Below are 23676 nucleotides of genomic sequence, written 5' to 3' on the forward strand. Positions count from 1 at the left end.
TGTATCACTCTGGAGCTATTTCAGGAACCAGGGACAAAGACCAAATGTAATAACAATAGATGCCCCTTTTACCTTTACCACTTAGGAACTGACAAGCATTTTAGGAGCTTTGGCCAGGAGTGAAGACCAGAATCTATATTTCTTCTTATATCACAATATCACACCCTGTCTTCAAATACAGTCACATTCTGTGGTAATGGAGGTTAGGACTTCAACATAAGGAATTGGAGAGGACACAGTTGAATCATAACACGGCAAAATCCTTCTCAAACTTCGAGGCCTTCCTCACCCTGCCTGCATGTTCCAGCCTATCTCACCTTTCCAACTGGCCATTTCCTGGGACAAAACAAATGACCCCTGTCCTGCTCAGCAGGACTCCTATCCTCAGGTTGACTCCTATCCTCCTTGCAGAGTCAATCACGGCAGCTCTAATGATCTGTTCATGGGCCGGTCTTCCCTACCAGGGAAGGGCACTGTGAGCAACTTCATCTTAGAAGCTACTCCTCTTCAGCTCATGGTGTTCTGTGTATTAGGGGTCTCCCCTCTTTGGGTCTCCGATCATCCATCCAAATGAGAAAAGCGAGGCTTACACTTGTCAAGGCTCTCGGTGCTTTGCCTGCTGCAGCAGATGCCAGGCATGAGGGCCAGAACAGCGTTTGCTCTCAGCATGGTTACCGGACCTTTGCCTGAAGGTGGACCATGCAAGTGTGAGTGTCTGCAGAGATGCAGAATCACACCCAGCTGGACTGAGACTATGGAAAGGGAATGTGCTCTGGGTCAGGGAGCACCCATGAGATGGGCCTTATCCCAGGAGAGGAGGTGCAAACATTTTTAGAATAGGCTAGAATGCTCCCATCAGACCTGTGCTGACATGAAATCGGCCTCTCCACTGTGTCACTTTCACAGGTGAGGCAGGTTCAAGCTCACCCCCTGCACAGCTGACCTTTCCTTGAGGACCATGGACTTCTGGTGATGACGTCTTTTCCATGGGCCCTGGGAAACAGAGGGGCACTAGTATGCTGGTGTATGGAGAAACTGCCCAGGAAGTGGGCGGCAATGGAACTGAGCCCAACCTGCCCTGTGGCACTGCCTCTGCCCTTGGCCCAGCCCCCTACAGCTGGCCACCCCGTGGTCCTGCCTTCCCTCCACACAGCAGCTGGGGCATCTGGTAGAACCTGAAGCATATGTTGCAGACACCAGACCCCTACCTTCAGGAAACCTCACATCCGAGTCACTTGAGCTGGGTGTGTGGTGCAGTTCGCACAAGCAGCTGGCAAAATGGGAGGGTCAGACAGTGAAGACTGTGGAAGAACAGTCCCTTCCTCTGTCCTGGGCTAACTGCACTCCCTGATGTGGACAGCTCCTGCTAGTCCTGACCACCCTTCCTTCCCTTGGAGGAAGACTTTCCTTCATTCAGGTACCTACGCCCCATCCCCAGCCACCCATGTGTTTCCAGTGGGGACAACCCATCATGGTTTCCCATCCCCCTGACCATGGGAGTGAGCACTTGACCCAAGATGGGCCAGTCGAGGTTCTTCCCTGAAGGTGTTCACGTTAACATCAGCAGAAGAGACTCAGCTCCATAATAATGATGATGATGATGCTAAAAGCAGCTGTAACACTTAGCAATTATGAACAGTGAGCACCCACTAAGTGTCAGCACTGTTGCATCATCCTCTTTAATTTCTATAGCAGTCATGAAGTAGATTCTGCGATTACCTCATTTTACAGATAAGGAATCTAAGGTCAGAAAGGTAAAGGAATTTGCCCGAGTAAATGGCAGAGCCAGAATTCAAACCCAGGCAGTCTAACTCCAGAAACATCACTCTCAGCACCTCATACACTGCCTCTTTCCCGGGGGAACTGCCAACCCGAGGCCTGCGGAAGCTGGCAGCCATGCTCCCTGCTGTGTGGGAAAGCCACGTTAAAGCCAATCTGCAGAGAAGCAGATATGAGCGATGGAAATCAGAACTTGGCAACATTTGAGTCCTTAGTTCTGCTTCCTTCTTCTCCTTTCCCATCTTTTGGTTTGGTTACGTGAGGCAATAAATAATCTTTTTTTTTTTTTTTTTAATTTTTTGAGACGGAGTCTCACCCTGTTGCCCAGGCTGGAGTGCAATGGTGTGATCTCAGCTCACTGCAACCTCTGCCTCCTGGGTTCCAGCAATTCTCCTGCCTCAGCCTCCCGAGTAGTTGGGATTATAGGCACGTGCCACCATGCCTGGCTAATTTTTTGTATCTTTAGTAGAGACAGGGTTTCACCATGATCTCTTTTTAAAATTATTACTATTACTACTATTATTTGAGACAGGGTATCTCTCTGTCACCCAGACTAGAGTACAATGGCATGAACATGGCTCACTGCAGCCTCGAACTCCTGGGCATAAGTGATTCTCCCACCTCAGCATCCCGAGTAGCTAGGACCACAGGTGCCCACCACCACAACTGGCTAATTAAAAAAAATTTTTTTTATAAAGACAGGGGTCTCACCATATTGCCCAGGCTGGTCTTGAACTCCTGGGCTCAAGCAATTCTGCTTTGGCCTCCCAAAGTGCTCGGAGGTGTGAGCCACCGTGCCCAGTCAGTGAATGATCTCTTTTTCCTAAGATGGTTCAGATAGAAGCTCTGTTACTTGCATCCTGCCTTGTGACCCTGTCTCCTACCTGCCCACCTTTCCATCGTTGTGGTTTTCCTTCTCTTTATCTTCCACCTCTCCCCACCCTGACCCCTTTCACAGGTCCACTAAATTGCTAAAGCCTCACTCTGCCTAATAGAAACACCCCTTTCTCCTGTGAAGTCCTCACAGTTGTGCCTTCCCCTCTCCTGTCATACCACTCCGGGAAGAGCTGCCTCACTTGTGTTATCATCTGCTCCTTCCCTTGCCCTTCGCCGCCAGGCTCTGATGCTTATCTGCTTTGAAGGCCAATCTCTGAAGACCCAACCCAATGGTCTTTTCTTAGCCTTCATCCTCTTCAATCTCTTTCCCTCCTTTGTATTCCCTAAATGTACAGGTCTCCCAAGGTTTCGGACTTGGCCCTGTGCATGTTGGTCCTGACTTGTCCTTCTTTCGCAATCCCATGTGTCTCCTTGTTTAGATGTCCCTACTATGGCCCTCAGGTCTGTCCGTTGGTCCCTGACCCCTCTCCAGCCCTGAATTCACAGTGGCCCTGAACGCAGCCTCACCTGCATGCTTCATCAGCACCTCAAACTCAAACTGCCCAGACAACATCTGGATATTATCAGGAAAAAGACACTGGACCCATCCCTTAGACCCTACACCAGAATACATTCCAAAAGGATGAGAGATCTGTATTTGAATAGTGTAAAAGAAAAATTGGAGACACAATTACATTTTAAAGAGCTTGTTTGAGGAAAAAGCAATTCATGAATTGGGGTATGGCGGACCAAAAAAATTTCAGTGTTCTAATGAAATAGCGTCAGAGGCAAATATTTTTAGGGTGAATACGGAAACAAGATAAAGGAATTATTTGGTGGCAGTTGCAAAATTATCTTATTTGATTCATCCCATTTGAAAGTCCCTTGTTATATAATTAGAAACTTTTTGTCTGCCAATAATTGGCTGAGGTTAAGTTTTGTTTCTAACATAAGCATTTACCAGAAATGGCTAAAGTTAAGTTTCGCTAACGTTTGCAAATTAAGCAAAGTTAAGATGACTTATGAGGCCTGACTGCTTTTGTCTAGTCAGAGATTCTTCAGGCCTGGTCTCTCTTCATTTTAATTTTCTTTAACAATAGTGAACTCATATAGGAATTAGAATAAAGACTGAATCTGCAAGGCTGAAAGCACATACCACTTATTAGGAAAAAACTCTAACAGCAAACCTTCAGACACATTCTGGTTAAACTATTAAACTAAAAAAAAAATTTTTTTCACATTCAGGACAAAAATAATTCACTTACAAGGAGAAAAATCAGGTGGGTTTCAGATGTCTTTCCAGCAGCAATCAGTGCCAGAGCAAAGGAGAAATGTCTAGAAGGAAAAGAGAATATGACCCAAGTGGATTCTACCCAGCCCAGTTGGAGCTTAGGTATAAAGGCAAGAGCTCACATTTTCAGATGTGAAAGGACTCAGAAAATACAACATCTGTTAGCCCTTGTGAAAAATCTACTTGATGGTGAGATCTTGTTTACTAAAGTTTGCATCAAAATAGAATCCTGCCATTCTGAAGCTGTAGAAGTGGGATTGGTGGGGAGCATGGAATCCAGGTGGGTACAGGAATGCTATTAACACCCAGGAGAGGTATGATTTCAGATGCAGAATGAAATGTTGCAAACTCTGAAAAGTTGAAATAATTTAAGCATCGAAACCAGAAGGAAGAAGAGGGCAGGATAGAGGTGCATCTAAATGTTAATCTCTTATCTTTCCCAGCATGTATCAATCAATCTCATCTATATGGAAACTCATTTTTTTTTTTTTTTTTTTTTAGACATAGCACTCTGTCGCCCAGACTGGAGTGCAGTGGTGTGATCTCAGCTCACTGCAACCTCCACTTCCTGGGTTCAAGCAATTCTCCTGCCTCAGCCTCCCGAGTAGCTGGGATTACAGGCATGTGCCACAACACCCAGCTAATTCTTCTTGTGTTTTTAGTAGAGATGGGGTTTCGCCATGTTGGCCAGGCTGGTCTTGAACTCCTGACCTCAGGTGATCTGCCCACCTTGGTCTCCCAAAGTGCTGGGATTACAGGCGTAAACCATTGTGCCTGGCCGAAAACTCACATTTTAAAAAACCCACAATGCAAAAAAATAACAGATGCTGGTGAAGTTGTGGAGAAAAGGGAACACTTATACATTCCTAGTGGGAATGTAAATTAGTTCAGCCATTGTGGAAAGTAGTGTGGCAATTCCTCAAAGAACTTAAAACAGAATTATCATTCAATCCAGCAACCCCATTATTGGATATACACCCAAATGAATATAAATCATTCTACCATAAAGACATATGCATGTGAATGTTCATCACAACACTACTCACAATAGCAAAGATATGGAATCAACCCAAATGCCCAGTGGTAGACTGGATGAAGAAAATGTGATACACTTACACCATGGAGTACTATGCAGCTATAAAAAAGAATAAAATCATGCCCTTTGCAGCAACATGGATGGAGCTGGAGGCCATCACCCTAAGCAAATTTACACAGGAACAGAAAACCAAATGCCACATTTCTCACTTATAAGTAGAAGCTAAACGCTGAGTACATATGACACAAAGAAAGGAATGACAGACACCAGGTCCTACTTGAGGGTGAAGCGTGGGAGGAGGGTAAGGAACGAGAAACTACCTATGGGGTACCATGCTTATTACCTAGGTGATGAAATAATCTGTATACCAAACCCCTATGACACACAATTTACCTATATAACAAACCTGCACATGTACCCCTCAACCTAAAAGTCAATAAATAAAAAAATAAAGAACCCACAGTGAGTCCAACTTCATACATTCCCTCAAATTTAGTACCACCTTCTAGGAATTTATTTTCTTTATAGGAAAAAACAATGATCTGAATTACAGTTTGACCGAAGCTTTTGTTCCTGTTAAATTCTTTTAAAATTAATTGTGGTACTTATTTTCAAAAATACATCACATATAGTCCATACCATCATGATACAATTGTTTTCATCTGTCTCAGCGTCTCCTCTGTCTCTCTCTCTGCCTCCATCTCTGTCTTTCTCTAGATCCTTCTTTCTTTCTATGCATAGAGAGATGTCTGGAAAGATGTCAGTCAAATGTTATAACCAATTATTTTTAGGTTGTATAATTTTTGGTAATTCATTGCTTTCTTCACACTTTTCTGTATTTCTTAATTTTTTTATAATTAGCATGTGTAGTTTATATTAAAATAATCACACACTTAAAGAAAATAAAGTGATGGACAAAGAGATACCAAACAGATATGCTTAGAAGGAAAGCAGGAGTAGACAGATCTACTAATATCAGGCAAAGTAGAATTTAAAGTCAAAAGCATTTACTGGAGTTATGAGAGACATTATGGTATGGTCAAATGTACATATTGGAAAAAATCTAACAGCTATAAATTTTGATATTCCAAATAGCATAGTTATACATAAAACAAAAACTACAATATAAGAAGAACTTAAAGTATATGCATGAACACATACCCCCACACATATACTATAGAAAAATACTTTAAATATGCCTACTTATGAATTTTATTTATTTATTTATTTTTTGAGACAGGGTCTTTCTCTGTCACCCAGGCTGGAGTGCAGTGGCTCAATCACAGCTCACTGCAGCCTCGCCCTCCTGGGCTCAATTACTTCTGAATTTGGGAGATCTAGTAAAACAAAAACAAATAACATAGAGAATCTCAATATTACAATTAACGAGCTTGATTTAGTACATACATAGAATTCAATGTCTTACCAATGAAAAATAAAAATCATTTTATTTTGTCCTCGGAATCTTTGTAAAAATTGATCTCATATTTGGCTCTAAAGAAAATCTATAAAATATAAAAAGTGGAGATACACAAGCTAAATGTCCCGAGCCTCAGCCTATACAATTAAAATTTATCACAAAAGCATACCTTAAAAAGTCTTAACTACTTAGAATTAAGAAACACTCTCCTAAATAACTTCTACATGACAGGAATTCAAAATTAAAATTGTCTAGAAAAGAATAAAAAAGAGATATACATGAATGCATAAAGAATTGAAAGAAAAGAGGGAAGGAGGGAGAGAGAGAGAGAACTAACCTAAATATTTTTTAGTTGTTTGAAAAAGCCATCAGTTGATGCCAATTAATAGAACCCCACCATGAGTCAGCAGCTGTAGGCTCTGGTCTCACTTCTGGCATCATCTTGGCAAGTCATTCTTCCTCTGGACCTCAGACTCCTAGCTCTAAAATGACAGACTCAGCAAGATGATCTAGGGTTTCTCCTGCTCCAGTTCATTCGAACAGCATCTTTTACATATTTCAATTAGTCACCCATATTTACATATCAGAAGATTTGACATAAAAAATTCCATCTATTTTCTTTTAAAAACCAGAGTTTGAGGTGGCACTCCTTGGTCAGCCTGGATCAAGGTCGCTCCTTTAGGTCACCAGAGTTCCGACGACCAACTTCACTCTGGTCTGCCTCAACTGTGGGGTTTTCAGCCCCTAAGCAGAAGAAAGGACCTTAGAGTATCAGTTGTCACTCTCTCCAGAGAAAACTCAAGGCTTTTATTTATTTTTAGGTTTCCCCTTATAGTGAATATAGAGTCCAAGAGAACAAAACCTCAAACTGATTCTCTAAATTCTCATTTTTGTTCTTCATAAAAATTTCCATCCAACTTTAAATAAGCCCAGTTGTTTCCAAGAAAATAGAAGGGAAAGCTGAGGAAACTCCACCCCCCACCCCCAGTTCCCAGGGCTCCAGCGCTTGCTCTGTGCCCCAGACCACTGCCCATCTGGATCCTGGTTGTGTTAGGGGGGCGGGAGCGGGAGGGCACCATCTGGTAGAGAACTTACTGCGGTTTGGCTGAGTTGTATAAGTGAAGCTTTCATTCTCAAATAAATTTTAAAAGATTCTTGCTCAATATAAGGATATGGGATATAGAGATAAATGTTCCAGAAAGAAAAAAAAAGATTAAAAATCCACATAGGCAACAATCCTTCATCTTCTTAGGGCAGTCTAATCTAGGAAGCTTCTCCTGCTTTCAAAGGTTTTTCTTTGATCTTAAAATAAATGAGGCCAGGTGCAGTGGCTCATGCCTGTAATCTCAGCATTTTGGGAAGTCGAGGTGGGAGGATCACTTGAGGCCAGGAGTCTGAGACCAGCCTGGGCAATATAGAGAGATGCTATCTCTACAAAAAAAATAAAATAAAAAAATTAGCGGCCAGGTACAGTGGCTCACTCCTGTAATCCCAGCACTTTGGGAGACCAAGGCGGGTGGGTCACTTGAGGTCAGGAGTTCAAGACCAGCCTGGCCAACATGGTGAAACCCCATCTCTATTAAAAATACAAAAATTAGCCAGGTGTGGTGGTGCATGACTGTAGTCCCAGCTACTTGGGAGGCTGAGGCAGGAGAGTCACTTGAACCCAGGAGACAGAGGCTGCAATGAGCCAAAATTGCACCACAGCACTCCAGCCTGGGCAACAGCCTAGATGTTATTTTTTAAAATGTCTTTAAAATACATATAAATTTTAAAATAAAATGAATGTTTTTTTATCTTCTCTCAATAGACCCAAGTTTTCTTTGCTTCTTGTGAATGGCCTCACTACCCAATCTTTTTTTCCCATAGTGAACGTGCCCAGAGAATGCAGGTCAACCGGACACCAGAAGGGAAAGTGGAAAGGCTGTGGGCTGTTGTCACTGAACTAGAGATGTATGGGAACAGGCTGGTCTCTCAAACTTGGGAGATACCCCCAAATCCCACGAGCCAGAAAGAGCTACTGAGACCATCCTCATGAACACTTCTCTTGGTATGTTTTAGAGATTTAACCATACATTGTATGCAACTTTATATGCATATGGTGTGAGTTTTAGATAACTAGAATCATGTTGTTTAGGATGTTTTCTGTTCAGCAATATGTGATGGATACATCTCAATCTGAAGAAATAAAAGATCTACATCAGTGGGGCCAGTGGTGCTAACTCATGTCTGTAATCCCAGCACTTTGGGAGGCTGAGGCGGGAGGATCACCTGAGGTCAGGAGTTCGAGACCAGCCTGGCCAACATGGTGAAACCCCGTCTCTACTAAAAATACAAAAATTAGCCTGGTGCAGTGGTGTGTACCTATAGTCCCAGGTACTCATGAGGCTGAGGCAGGAGAATTACTTGAACCTGGGAAGCAGAGGTTCCAGTGAGCTAAGATCATGCCATTGTACTCCAGCCTGGGCAACAGAGTGAGACTCTGTCTCAAAAAACAAAAAGCAAACAAACAAACAAACAAAAAACACCAAGATCTGCATCAGTGGTGGTACTGAACACAGGCACAATTTCAACCATGGCTTCCTAACGTGTTGTATCCATTTACAGTCCTAACAGCAGGATGTGAAATCGCTCATATTTTCTAGACCTTTCCTACACTTGGTTTTATCACTCTGTTTATTCTTTGCCAATCTAAAACTGTTCCAATACAATGTAAAATTTAAATTTAAATAAAATGTGCATTTCGCTGATTAATGTAAGTTGGAATATCATTATCTTTTCATAGTTCTTGGGCAATTATATTTCTTCTCTCAGATTTACACAGTCATGTCCTCCCAATTTTTCAATGTGACCATTTAGTTCTTACTGAAAAGTAAGTGCACATTTTATAACAGGAGTATTAACCCTTTGTCTTTTTTTTTCTTTTTGTAGAATTTTGCAAAATCTTTGTGGCTGGTCTTTCCACTCTGATTTTAATGATAGTCTTGATTTGTTTGTTTTTTTTAAAAAAAACCACTATGCTGCAGTTTTAAATTTCTATGTAGACAAACCTTCTGTCTGTGACTTGATAGAAAAGAAGACAGATGTGTGTGAACAGATGGAGGGGAGCCGGGGTGGATTGAGCAGGAGGGTTTCATGGCCCTGTGCAGAGTGGAGCTCACCTGTGAATTCTGACAGGTAATCCCAGCCACTGTCCAATAACTGCTGGCAACGGTGAACAAAGGAAAGCTTCTGTGCCTCAGGTGAAACAGGAGTCTAGAAAAAGTTAATGAAAGGAATAACCGAGTAAGTAGCAAATACGCATCTGCTAAATAGATGTCTGAAGCCACAGACTTTAATATTTGGAGCAAAAGACAAAATATTAAAAACTCAGGTAAATGGACTCTTTTTTTTTTTTTTTTACTAAAAAAGGTTTGGAAATATCCCTGTGAAAAGGACCCCACAAAGCCTCTTTGCTACTCTCACCCATCAATTCCTCTTCTGGAAGTTTCACAGGAAGGCATATATTTTGAATCTCAAATGAGAACAGGAAAGAATGATAAATAACCAAAATACCAGGAAACCAGCTTCTCTAATCTGAGGGGTAAAATAGTCTCCAAGAATAATGTCCAAGCCCCCCAGGGAAGACGTTTTCTCTCCAAGTAGCTAGAACATGGAATGAACCCTCTGTACAAGGCAACTTTGTATTTCTAAAGACTGAAAGGCCAGTAAGAGGTGACAAAACTCAGGGCAGAATGGCCTGTATTTGGAGCAGTTTCATTTATTGAGGGTTTTCGATGTGAAAGAGCTTGCTAGGTTAGGGCAGCTGTGTTTGAGGACAATGTGCTAGAAGGAAAGCAGATGAACTATAGGAGAAAGCCTGAACTTCATCAGCCCCAGACCCCATATAACAGCTGACCTACAAGCCACAGCATTGCACTGAGAGCCGGCACTTTCCCAGGTGTACTAGTTTTCTATTGCTGTGTAACAATGACCGCAAACTTAGTGTTTAAAACAACACACACACTGATTATCTCCTAGCTTCCGTGGATCAGAACTCTGAGTACAGCTTAACTCTTCTGCTTAGGATCTCACAGGGCTGCAATTCAATTGCCCTGTTGGTTGGTGCTGCGGTGGTCTCACCTGAAGTTGCGGTCCCTTCCAAGCTCCTGTGGTTGTTAGTAGAATTCAGTTTCTTGCGGCTGTACGTGCTAGCAAGATGGAACTACCTATATATTATGTATGTATATCTTGTTTTCTTTCCCTCTCTGTATCTTATGACATAATCATGGGGGTGGCATCCCATCTACTTTGCCATATTCTAATGGTTAGAAGCAAGTGACAGGTCTTACGCTCCAAAGGAAGGGATTATCCAGGTCATGAACATGGCCCCCTCCCATAGCGTCCATCCATCACACCAGGCTTGTGATCCCCTAACCCAGAGTTTCCCAAGGGATGTACCTGAAACACTAATCCCATAACAATTATTTTTTTTTAAATGGTATCTGAGTCATACAAGTTTGGAATTGGTGCATGTTCTCTTCACCTCTTGGAGATTCAAAATACACATTAGCATATTAAAGGTACTGAGACTTTCCGGGTATCAATTATGATTGCCCTCGGTGGCAAAAAAAAAAAAGCCAGAAAACTTGATGATAATACCTTCAAATGTTGAGTTTTTAAAAAAGGACAAGAATCTCTGAGAGAGAAAGTCGCTGGCCTGGATTCAATGGGTCAGTCATGTTCAGGCAGATGTCACTGTGATTTTCTTGGTTTTCCCTCATGGTTACCACGAGGGCTGCCTCTGTTCTGGCCATCATGTTTGTATTTATAGCACACGGGAGGAGGAAGGAAAAATCCCAAGTTGGTCCTCTCGGTTTCATTCATCGTGAAAGCATAAGGTTCCTAAAAACTTTCAACTTCTGCTTCTATCTCATGGTTAGAACAGGATCATGTGGCTATCTGCAAAGAAGACTCATGTTCCTATCTGCAAGGAAGACTATGGGAGTAAATATTTAACAACTTTTGCATTGATGGTGAGAAATGGCAAGGGAGGTTGGGGTTGAGAGAGGCTTTAGGGGTAGCCAATTATCAGTGTCTGCTTCATGAAGTGTTAAAGAAATATGTTTAAATTTTCCACATGATGCTCTAATATGTAACCTCAGAGACACACCTTCAACAACGTTGCTGTAGCCAGAATGTCTTGGAGTGACAGAACCAAGAAAACTAAACTCCTAACTCTTTGGCCTGGACATCTGACACTGAAGTCTTCTCTGGTTCCTCTCATTCTTGAGAATAGCTCTGGGCTCAACCATGGGGTGAAGGGTAAGCCTCTTGGATGCTTCAACTCATCAGATGTCAGCTGTGCATGACCACGAGGTCAAAAGGATAGCCTTCTGCCCTCTCGACTTTGAAATCCCAAGACCCAGAAAACTGCTAGCCCAGCATCCCTTCCTTTCATGCCACAGCCAAGAAAGCCTCCTCAGCCAAAAACCATGCCTTGTCACTGGGAAGGGATCAAGAAAAGCTACTGGGAAGGAAACTGACCCCAGAGTTCGCCCGTCTGGTTTCTAATAATAAGCTCTTTCAAACTCTCCCTTTCCTTTATTTCCATTTCCCAGTTTCTGTCTCACTTCTTCGTCTGACCCAAAATGAGTGTCAAGAAGTCTCTCTAGTCCCTTTCCTGGTTTTACACCTTCAACAAGATTGATTGACGTCCCTTTATCTCCTCTAGCTGTGCTTGGCATTTTGGCTGGTGACTGCAAAGTGGAGTCTGTGGAGTACTCTTAGCATATTTCAAATGGTTGCAGATTTTCAGGTATTGTGATGGGGCAACATGGTCTTGTAGAAAGAGAACTGGTTGGGATGTTCAGCTCCATCTTAACCAGTGGTGAGACTGTGGGCAAGTTGACAAGAAAAACCTTTGTGCTACAAAGGGGATGCGGGGAGGGGAACCTGGTTCTCCACCCCATGCAGGATTCCAACAGGAAGTTACCAGTCTAACAGAGCATTTCTGGAGGCAGCAGATTGCACTTGGAAAAACTTGCCATTGTAAGAAAGGTCGGTGCTCTTAGGGTCAACATTTTGCAGCCTGAGCTCAAGGGCCCACCATCCTCATCCTCAGAAAGAAAAGGCTTCCAAAGGTCAGAGCACTTGCCCATAGTTACATTGATAAGAGCCCAGGTTTTTGGTTCTTTATTAATTTCTTTTTTGATCACCATTCTCCATCCATGGGAAGGGTTCATGTATTCATTCTCCTTACTAACTCACTGACTCATTCAACATCTATTTATTGAATGCCTGCTGAATAACTCTATAAGCTATAAGTTAGTCCCAAGGAACTTACAATTCAAAGAGGAGACATCTGTGCTGCCAGTAACAACACAATCCAATAATGACTGTGATGCGGGGTAGCAGGTAGCTTATGAATGGCTTGGGTGGTTGAGCAGGGGTCGTCTACTTGGGCTAGGCCCTTCCAGAAGGGCCTTGATAGCATCTCTAGGGACAAATGATGTCATTCTAAACAGAACCCTCAATGCGCAATAGTGCTGAGCACTGTTGACTGATGGGAGGGGAATGGACTATTCGGTCTGACAGAATGTCCCTGGGCTTCGCCCTGCAGAGCCTCCTATTTTCTCAGTTTTACACGTTCTTGTCATTAGGTCCTCCTCTTCCCCCTTCTCTCCACAGACTGTATGAAGGATTGTGAGAACATAAGAGGAGGAATACATAGGTCTCCCAGGAAGGAGCAGAAGGTTCCAGAAGAAGTAGCACTCTATGTGAAGTGTGAGAACAAGAAGTCACCGTGACCGTGACAAGGAGGAGGCCTGGTGGGGTGTGGTGGCTCATGCCTGTGATCCCAGCACTTTGGCAGGCTGAGGTGGGTGGATCGCTTGAGCTCAGGTGTTTGAGACCAGCCTGAGCAACATGGTGAAACCCCATCTCTACAAAAACATAGAAAAAATTAGCTGGGCATGGTGGTGTGCACCTGTAGTCCCAGACACTTGGGAGGCTGAGGTGGGAGGAGGATCACCTGAGCCTGGGAGGTCGAGGCTGTGGTGAGCCATGATCGCACTACTGCATTCCAACCTAGGCAACAGAGCAAGATCCTGTTTAAAAAAAAAAGAAAAAGAAAAAAAGAAGGCCTTCCTGGGAGAGGGAGCAGCATTGCAGAGACATGGAGGAAGAGAGAGTTAATGTGTTCCGAGAATAGCAAACAGTTTAGTAATGCCCAGGCATCGGGGCTGCAGGACTGGGTGGGCAGGAATGCAGGAGGGAGGCTGAGCAGCTCAGCCGGGGTTATATCAAGGGTCTGATGAAGTCTCCCCATATCCGGTCCTATCTCAGTTTTCTGAGCCCGACAAAGTAGACGTAATACTTTCTTATTCTCCATATAGAAATCCTTAGGTATATAAACACAAATACCAAAGCCCCAAAATATACATTTTAGAATACTCAGCTCTTCTCCAAGCTAAAAAACCCAGGGTGGCCCGTATGGCCGAATGGCCCTGAGCTCATCCCCCGAGGAACTGATCCAAGCTTCTCTACAGGAGCCACTGTGCACAGGCAAGAACTAGCCTGTGGGGAAGGAAGCCAAACAGCCAGCCACCTAAGCAAGGTCAAAGGCTGGGGGAAAGCAGTCATTGCTCAGTAGCGTCTTGCCTCCAGCCTCACTCTCATCATTCAGAAGCCTGTTCCAGTGTCCCCTCCCCTTCATAGCTCCCTCACCTCCCCAGACTGAATTCCTTCCTCCTAGGTATGTTTCTGGGCGTTGCATGGACTTGCATAAGTACACATATCACTGTGTGCTATGGTTCACTTAATAACATGTTCTGAGTCTATAAATTCCTTGAAAGCAGGAACTATGTCCTAATAATCTTTCTCTCTCACAACATAACACAGGGCTTGGTATACAGTAGAAATTCAATAAATATTTATTCAACTAGGCTGAACTTTGGGATCTGGCAAGAGATGCATTAGATGACTATGATGATCAAAAGAACCATGGCTGAAGAATAGGAGTGGAAAATAACTACAGGGGGATGGCCAATTTGGCACCCCAGTGCCAAAGCTACAAAGAGAGAAAATCTGACTCAAATTCGTTATATGAAAATAATTTCTCATGACTAAAAAGTCCCAGGAGAACTTCAGGTGAAGCTTGATCTGTGAGCTCAAACAATATTACCAGAATTCAGTCTGTGTCTCCTGTGTTTGTTCTCTGGGCTGTCTTTATTCTCTGTCCCTATGTGGGGCAAGAGTTGCATGGCAGGTCCAGGCCCTCACTGTCCAGGTTTGTGCATAGCTAGAAAGACCATGTGCCTTACTCTCAGCAAGTACAGGAAAAGTGGCATTGATTATCACCAGCTCTGCTGAAATACTTTTCACCCAGAACCAATCACAGCAGCCAGGGGACTGGGATATTCTGATTTTACAGCTGTAAGATAAAGATGATGGCCAGCCTGCAAGTACTGTGCTTATGGCAAATCACGTGACTCACTCTCTGGTACAAATGGACCCCCTGCAAGTTTAAGCAGGGGACTGTGGTTCAAGAGTCATTATCAGGCACCCCAGCTCTGCCCGTAATTAGCACGTGAACAGGGCAAGTCACTTCACACAGCTTCACAGACTTCCATCTCCTTATCTATCTCTGTGGGACCCTCTCCAGTGATCTCTCTTGGAAAGATTACTTGCCAAGCTCCACCCTTCCAGCAACAGCACCTTGGAGGCCTGTCTGCCCTAGTTCCTATCCTTGCCCCAGCAGCTCCTCTGGCCATTCCCACCTCCAGCTGCAGGTGTCTGACCACAGATGTCACCTGAGCCTGGAGCCTGGGCATTTGGGTTTGGGTTTCTGTCCCTCTGGATTCCAGGAGTCACCGCCCGTCCCAAAGGCCTCGGGCCCTGATGAGCACAGCCTCACGCAGCAGAACTTCCAGATGAAGGAGGCTTTATTTACACAGCACCTACACTGAGCCACTGGAAAAGTGTCTGAGATTTTTTTGACTAAGGAGCAGGCAGAGGGAGTGCAATAAGTTTGAGAATGTCAGGTTTGATCCAGGAAGACACCAGACCATGGGAGGCAGCAACACGCAACAAGCTATATTGGGTGGCACTTGGACAGTGTGGAAGGAGAAGGTGTGTCCCTCCCGGCAAGGGACCTTCTGCAGCTGGCAGGCAAGACCACCACCCAGAAGGGGAGTAGGGCTAGGGTTGGGGAGCTCCTGGGGAAGAAGGGGGAATTGTCCGGGTGATGTCCCTCCACAAGGTGGGGAGTCCCTGGGTCGGAGAGCTCTGAAGGACAGCAGCGATGTGGAGTCCTTCACAGCCACAGGGTTTGTCTTATCCATGGTCAGCAGATGTTGGAATATGCAAAATAGGTAGGCTCTAAATGGCCAGAAATACAGATGCTCCCCAACTTACGATGGGGCTGCCTCCTGACAAGCCCATCACAAGCTGAAAATGTCTAACCCCATCGAAGGTCAGAGAGCATACCGAATGTGCAGTGCTTTTGCACCATTGCAGAGCTGAAACATTTTTAACAGAACCATTGTAAGTCAGGGACCATCTGTATGTTTATTTGGATGATATTCCAAGCAATTGGATATGTAAGAATTTGAGTTTAGCACTGGCTGGCTGTGGGCTAATGGTCCTAGCCTGCTGTGAATAAATGAACAAGACACTGAGGCCACACTTGGCCCGTTCATATAATAGTGAGATGCAGCTGAGCGAGTATGTCCCCCGGATGTGGGTCCCCCACCAGCCAGGCATGTGTAGAACCTCCATCAGATATATTGAAATTATCCCCAGAAAACTCAACCTTCCAGGGCCTGAGGAAGTTCCCAATGTGATTTTCTTTCAAGGAATTAAGTAAATAATAATCCTTTAAGTATGAGTGGAACTTTATCTTTTTCAAAGCCCTTTCATATTTGCTTCTTGCAGCACCCTCTGAGAGAATCAGAATAGGAATGCCCCAAGCCCCCGCCCTTCACAGATGGGGACATAGGCTCAGACATGTGAAAAGGACACTTGGGAACAGGAACAGGCACAGCCAGGACTGAAAGCTGGACTCCTAAACTTCTGACTGCTCTATTTTGCCAAACTGCTGGGGACGCAGCTGGAAATGGTGCTCATTGAGGGCGAGAGAGGACAGATCAAGACTATTTTCTGCCCTGCGTTTCTGAATTGCACAGACTGACAAAGATTTCATGATCTTGGGCCATGATCATGAGCCATTTGCTCCTTTTTTTTACTTGAGATGGAGTCTCACTCTGTCATCCAGGCTGGAGTGCAGTGGCACAATCTCAGCTCACTGCAACCTCTGCCTCCCGGGTTCAAGCCATTCTCCTGCCTCAGCCTCCCGAGTAGCTGGGATTACAGACACGCACCACCATGCCTGGCTAAGTTTTATATTTTTATTAGAGACGGGGTTTCGCCATGTTGGCCAGGATGGTCTTGAACTCCCGACCTCAGGTGATCTGCCCACCTTGGCCTCCCAAAGTGCTAGGATTACGGGAATGAGCCACTGTACCTGGCTTTTTTTTTTTTTTTTTTTTTTTTAATGAAATGGGGCAGTTCTTACGGAGTTTAAAGAGAAAGTGAGCCGGGCGTGGTGGCTCATGACTATAATCCCAGCACTTTGGGAGGCCAAGGCGGGTGGATCACAAGCTCAGGAGATCGAGACCATCCTGGCTAACACGGTGAAACCCCATCTAAAAATTAGCCGGGTGTGGTGGCATGCATCTGTAGTCCCAGCTACTCTGGAGGCTAAGGCAGGAGAATCGCTTCAACCCAGGAGGCAGAGGTTGCAGTGAGCTGAGATCAAGCCACTGCACTCCAGCCTGGGTGACAGAGCAAGACTCCATTTCAAAAAGAAAAAAAAAAAAAGAAGAAAAAGAAAAAAAGAGAGAAAGTAGTTTCAATGTCTTTGCTTTGCCTCCCCCCCTATCTCAGCTAGACAGGTCCCTGAGTCATTTAGGCGTCTCACAGATGGGGGAACGGAGGCCCATGAGAGGAAGTCTCGTCCAAGGCCCAGAGCAACGGCAGTGCCTTTTCCCATCAGGCTTGCTCCAGCCTTTGGGCCCTAGGGGGTTCCAGGAAGCCTCACCTTTCCCAGAATCTATGCTGAGAGGAGAGTGTTGCCACCAAAGGCCCAGTGGAGGCCATTTGGCCTCCCCCTCTTCATGACATTGTTCTCCCAAGTCTCTGCAGCACCCCAATCCTGGGGCCCTCAATATCAGAACTCAGTGCTCTAGGGGCCCAAGAGGGGCCTGGCTTCCCTGCCCCACGGGAGTTTAAGGCCCACAGGCTCCTTCCCCCAGGAATGCCTTCATTGCTCCAAAGCCCTTCACCTTCACCAGGAAATAACTCTCCAGGGTGGCCTCAGACACTGCCGCTGGGATGCCCCAAACTCTTTTCTGGAAGCCACTCCTCGCTCTACCGAGGCCCAAGGGTATTCACCCTGGCCCCGACTTGCTGCTGTCATGTGGCCAGCCATTTCCAGAAATGTTCTGGTTTGAGGAATGAAAGGCCCACGTCCCGGGAAACTCCTCCATCCTGTGTAAACTGGGACATTGGTCACTGTACTATCATCTCCCTCATGGTAGGTCGGCTCCAGCCCAGGGCTCAGCCCAGTTCTTGGACCCCAAGCATGGGTTTGATTATTACTCCAAACCATGGGTCAAGTAAGAGGTTCTCTCTGCTGATCTCTAAGGGTTGGCAGGGGCCTGCCCTGTGCCCAGTTCTGCCCCTGTACCATTGCCAGAGTAAATAATAGTAACTGTATTAAATCTCTAACAAGCACCAGGTTCAACACTGGGAGCTTTGCGTGGACCCTTGCATCTAACTTTCACTGCAAACTAGGAGGTAGGTCTCTTCCATGCTGGTTCTATGGATGGCGACTTGGCAGCTCAGCGATCATCAGCTTGCCTGAGGTCACCCCAACTCTAAGGGCACAGTCACAAGCTCTTTCAACCACGTTACCCTGGTGCAGGAGACAGGGCATCTGGCTTCTCATCCCAACTTTTTCATTAGCTAATTACATGACTTTGAGGGAGTCCCTTGGGACCCCGGAGCCTCCACTGCATTGGATAAATGAGAGCTCTAAGCAAGGTGCTCTCCAAAGTCCTTTTGGGGGTAGCTTAGTGATAGAACATGGGCCCTGGGCTGAGATGGCGTTGAGTTGAATGTCAGTGCTGCCACTTACAACACACATGGACAAGGACAAGTTACTTAACCTGCCTTCACCTATAAAATCAGGAAACTACCTCCAGTCATTTGTGGTAAGGAGTAAATGAAATGAGGCACCAAGGCTGGTGTTTATTAAAACTTTTTTTTTTAATGCCAGCTCTTATTGTTCTAGCTCCTACATTTTAGGACATCGTGCCCCCCTACCCCACCCCCTTTCACCAAGCCCTTATAACAGATCTACATTGCCCAGAATGCATTGTATGCAGAGCTAGAGAAAACTTCTTGGCTGGGCTTGGTGGCTCACACCTGTAATCCCAGCACTTTGGGAGGCCGAGGCAGGAGGATCACTTGAAGTCAGGAGTTTGAAACCAGCCTGCTGGCCAACATGGTGAAACCCTGTCTCTACTGAAAAATACAAAAAATAGCCGGGCATGGTAGTACTTGCCTATAATCCTAGCTACTCGGGAGGCTGAGGCAGGAGAATTGCTTGAACCTGGGAGGCAGAGGTTGCAGTGAGCCGAGATTGCGCCACTACACTCCAGCCTGGGCAAAAAGAGCAAGACTCCATCTCAAAAAAAAAAAAAAAAGCGATAATTTCTTGATTCTTTTTCTCAAATATGCTTCCAGAAAATGGAAAAGACGTGTCCATGGTAAACAGAGAGAGGTGGCCCGCAGAGAGGGAGGGGAGCAAAGGAGTTGGCTGAGGCCTGACCCAGAAGGTAGGAGCCCATGGTCACTGTGGCCAGTCAGTTTCCAGACAGTTGCCATGGGAGAGTTGGTAAATCTTCCCTTCTAGGATTTCAGAGCACTGATCTGCCTGCCAAGCCCAAGTCTTAAGATCCAAACCAGGAATGAGCTGCTACTATGGAAAGTGTGATTTTTCTGCAGGATTAAGAAGCCTTCACACTTTTTCAGTCACATCAGAATTGCCACCCCTGGGAGGGATGAGTCGGATAATTTGAACCAGGGGCAGACTTCGTGGCCTGTCTTTACAGGGCAGACACTCAAACACAAATTTTGTTGGCTGTGCCATGGACTGTCTTTCTTATTTTCCTAACCTAGTCAGGACTTTCTTCCAAACTTCACAGACAGTTTCGAGAAGCCACACACACTGCCTGCCAGGGGCTGAGCAGAAGCTGGGAGGCCACGGTGGTAGAAATGCGTTCCAGTGTCACCAAGCCAGGCAATCGCTGCGGCCCTTAGGTCTGCTCCCTTCCAATAGGAGCAGGACTAGCTTTCTTCCAAGGGATCAGGAGATCCTCCCAGCCAATGCAAGGCTGGACCTCTGTGACTCGCCCCCGGCATGTGGCTTCTCAAGCAGATTTCCCAGGACAACATGAAAGGCTGATAGATTATTACTATCTGGTTTCATGTTCCTCCTTTTGTTAAAATTGCTAATATAAGGAAGTGGAGGTGGGGGACTGAAGGAAGTCTCACTTTACAGCCCAATCCCCACTCCCTGGCAGCTCAGCTATTGCTGGCCCTCCAGGGTGGCAAGAGACAGAAGTGTATTTCCCAAGACCAAGTCAAAGAGCTCTTCCCTCTTCATCTCTCTTCCCTTATCAAGGGTGTTAATCTTACTGGAATTCACTTCAGTACAGCAAATGGAACCAAATGGTAGAGGGGAGGAAATGACCCCAAGGTGTCTTGCCTATAAACCTTCCAGGGCCCTTGGAAACTTCCTGGGGGAACTCAGCCCGTCAGGCACCCCAGGAACTTGTACCAGGTCACAAATTCCCAACCCCTGGGGATGGAGACTGAGCCAGGAAAGGTGGGCTAAGTGAGAAGGTAGAATGAACCCTCTTACCCCAACTCCAAGATATACTTTTTAAATATTTTCAAATTATTTTTAAATGTTCTTTAATTATTTTTAAATGTTCTTACTAGGTATATTTAGTGTGTGTTTATTCCTCTCCTTCCACCCCTAAAGCTATTATTAAATCTATGAGGTATATGATAACTGGTTATGGATGAAAATGTTGACATAAATGAATAAGGAAGAATCAGATATTCCCTGTATGTTACCATTCAATATCCTTTTTTTTTTTTTTTTTTTTTTTTTTTGCCATTTTCTTCCCATCAGCCTTGGGTTTTAATGGTTTTTATCTACTACTTTTTAAATAATCTTTTTTAAATAATTAAAAATAGCAACTTGTACACCAATGTTTATAGCAGCATTATTCACAATAGCCACAAGGTGGAAACAACCCGAATGTCTATTGACAGATCAATGGATAGATTAACCGTAGTCTATCCATATGATGGAATACTATTCAGTGTTAAAAAAGAATAAGGCCAGGCGCGGTGGCTCACGCCTGTAATCCCAGCACTTTAGGAGGCCGAGGCGGGAGGATCACAAGGTGAGGAGATTGAGACCATCCTGGCTAACACAGTGAAACCCTGTCTTTACTAAAAATACAAAAAATTAGCCGGGCGTGGTGGCGGGTGCCTGTAGTTCCAGCTACTCGGGAGGCTGAGGCAGAAGAATGGCGTGAACCTGGGAGGCGGAGCTTGCAGTGAGCTGAGGTCGCGCCACTGCACTCCAGCCTGGGCGACAGGGCGAGACTCCATCTCAAAAAAACAAACAAAAAACAAAAAAGAATGATAAATTCTGATTCATGCGCCACCATGGATGAACCTTAAGGACATTATGCTAAATGAAATGAGCCAGACACAAAAGGCTAATACTGTACGATTCTGCTTATATGAGGCTCCTAGAGTAGTCAAAGTTGCAGAGATAGAGGTAAAATAGAAGTTACCAGGGGTCAGGAAAAGGGGGGGGGTGGGAGAGTTATTGATTGATAAGTACAGCATTTCTGTTTGGGGTGATGAAAAAGTTCTGGAGATGGATGGCAGTGATGGCTGTGGAACATTGTGAATGTCCCTCAGTGCCACTGAACTGTATACTTAAACATGGTTAAAATGGTAAATTTTATGTTATATACATTTTACCACAGTAAAAAAATTTTTAAAGATAAAATTATTCAGGATTCCAAGCTGGTGACAGCAGAGCATTAAACCAAGCACAGGGCTTTCTGCTTGTGGGGCCCTGAACCACGGCACAGGTCGCATGCTTGTGAAGCCACCTGCATGTACCTGGCATTGGGGACAGCAGCAAATCAGACCTGGCCCTGTCAGCGAGGAGCTGGAGATGGAACCAAACCCCGAGACTCTTCCCGACATTGGCCAGGCAGGAAGAGCTCCTGACCAGTGTTTCCTGACCTGGGTTCTAAGCACAGAAAATGCTGGAATTTTGGCATGTAGCCTAATTTTTGTGAAATACTCTTTCCTGACACATGACATTTCATATAGGTGAGGCAACTTTTGGTATTCTTTTAAAATAGAATTGCAGAATCCTGGGTAAATCGAGGGTTCCATCTTGGAGCTAGGTCTCATCATCACTTTCACCTTTCTGATCTTCCCTCCCGTTAAGATGAGAATCAAACAAGAAAATGCCACATCATGGTTCCTAGATGAGCATCAGGTCAATACAAATAGAAGCCACTGAGATCAGAGTGCAAATGGCACTGAGAGGTGGTCCTGGGGTGCCACAACTTTGACAGGGTGACAACTACTGTCAACTGAGAATATGGGAGGAGGTGAGTCAGAGGGAGAAATCACTGATAAAGAACAACGCTCAACCGTCAGCTGACGGTTATCAGCCTCCCTGCTGATAACATCTCACTCTCGAAAAGGCTCAGAGTTTCTCTTTGCAAATTACTAAGGAAAAGGAAGAACCTCTCCACTTCTGGGCAATTTTCCCATCTCTCCTTATCAACAAAAATGTGATCACTGCCAGCCTGCCCTTCTCCTGCATCCCGCACTGTGCTGTGCCCTCGCAATGCCTAGAGTGACTGCAAGACGGGGCAACCCCTGGGGGCTGCCTTTGAGCCATGGCTGTGAGAGAGGGTAGAGCCACATTTCAAGTTCTGTCTCCTCTGTTGTGTTTCACATTCTTTTTTTAATGTGTGAAAGCTTTCCTTAAATCCTTTAGGAAAAATGGCAGCATATAAAAAGCAAAAACAAACAAAAAGTCAAGAGTAGAACAATTTTAGCTCTTGTCTCAAGTAACTAAATGCAGAAATAAATAAGTTCTTCCCATAGCCTAGCCACTGATGGTATGTCAGAATAAAAATGCAGACCTGGGAGTTCTTCGGTCAAATTGCTTTAATCAAATTATGTGCCCTTTGAGATCCTTCTTGTCTCAAAAAGGGATAATCCTATTTCCCAGAAGTCTTTGGACACCAAATGAAATTTGCCGTAGAAAGTCTAAAAACCCCATTGGACCCACCTTTACCTAACACTGGGATCTGAGAACATCTGATGACAGCTCATCCCACACCACAGAATTGAAGGTCAGCAGCTGGTTGTGTACAGGGAGCCAGGAAGGCTTTCCTGCAAAGCTATATTTTACTCAGAATATATCTATGCCTGTTTCCCTTCCAGGTCTCCCAGCAAGGTAAGTTTATCCTGTGATGTCAAGTTTCGGCCCCATGGTTTGACAAGTGCTACCTTAAAGAAAGGGCAGGGCTGAGCACCATGGCCTTATTGTCTTTGCTGCAATTTACTTTAAAATGCTTTGGTATAAACAGTATGATGTACCTGTGTGAAATTAGCTTATACATTTACTTGCTCAGAATAGATAATACATTCACATGGTAAAACCATCAAAACAATATGAAATGTATTACAATGAAAAGTCCTTGTTTCTACTCCTACCTCTATTGGCCCTATTTCAAATCCTCTTTCCTACCCTGATCCCCAGAGGTAACTTACTAGTTTCCTGCATATCTGTCCAGAGGTTCTTTATGCAATCACAGCAAATACAAATGCAAACCCTTATTCTCTTCCAGCTCCATAGGATGCAGCAAATTATTTCCTCAGATGTCTGCACCTTGATCTTTCCCTGAACCCTGTATCTTGGGGTGGGGGCAGGTGTTTCTCCACCAGTTCCTGGAGAGCTTCCTTAGTTGCTTACTTCGGTAGCACACTGTTCCATTGTGTGACTGCACCAAATTTTCCTTATGGAGTCTCATGAAGGTGAGCATTTTGGTCGTTTCTAGTTGTAAGATGACTTAAATCAACACCCCGAGAGTGGCTAGTTAGCATTTA

At 44.8% G+C, this 23676-nt stretch overlaps 1 long non-coding RNA gene across 1 annotated transcript in view; it reads right to left on the reverse strand.

The window, feature by feature from the left end:
- The window catches only part of LOC131383442 (uncharacterized), an 85627-nt gene that overhangs the window by 41883 nt on the left and 20068 nt on the right, over positions 1-23676 (reverse strand). The window contains exon 2 of the long non-coding RNA XR_009213473.1: positions 9564-9657. This is a non-coding gene — a long non-coding RNA (uncharacterized LOC131383442). The remainder of the gene's footprint in view (positions 1-9563; positions 9658-23676) is intronic.

The sequence above is a fragment of the Hylobates moloch genome, unplaced genomic scaffold, assembly GCF_009828535.3.
Source record: "Hylobates moloch isolate HMO894 unplaced genomic scaffold, HMol_V3 SCAFFOLD_5, whole genome shotgun sequence".
Taxonomy (NCBI): domain Eukaryota; kingdom Metazoa; phylum Chordata; class Mammalia; order Primates; family Hylobatidae; genus Hylobates; species Hylobates moloch.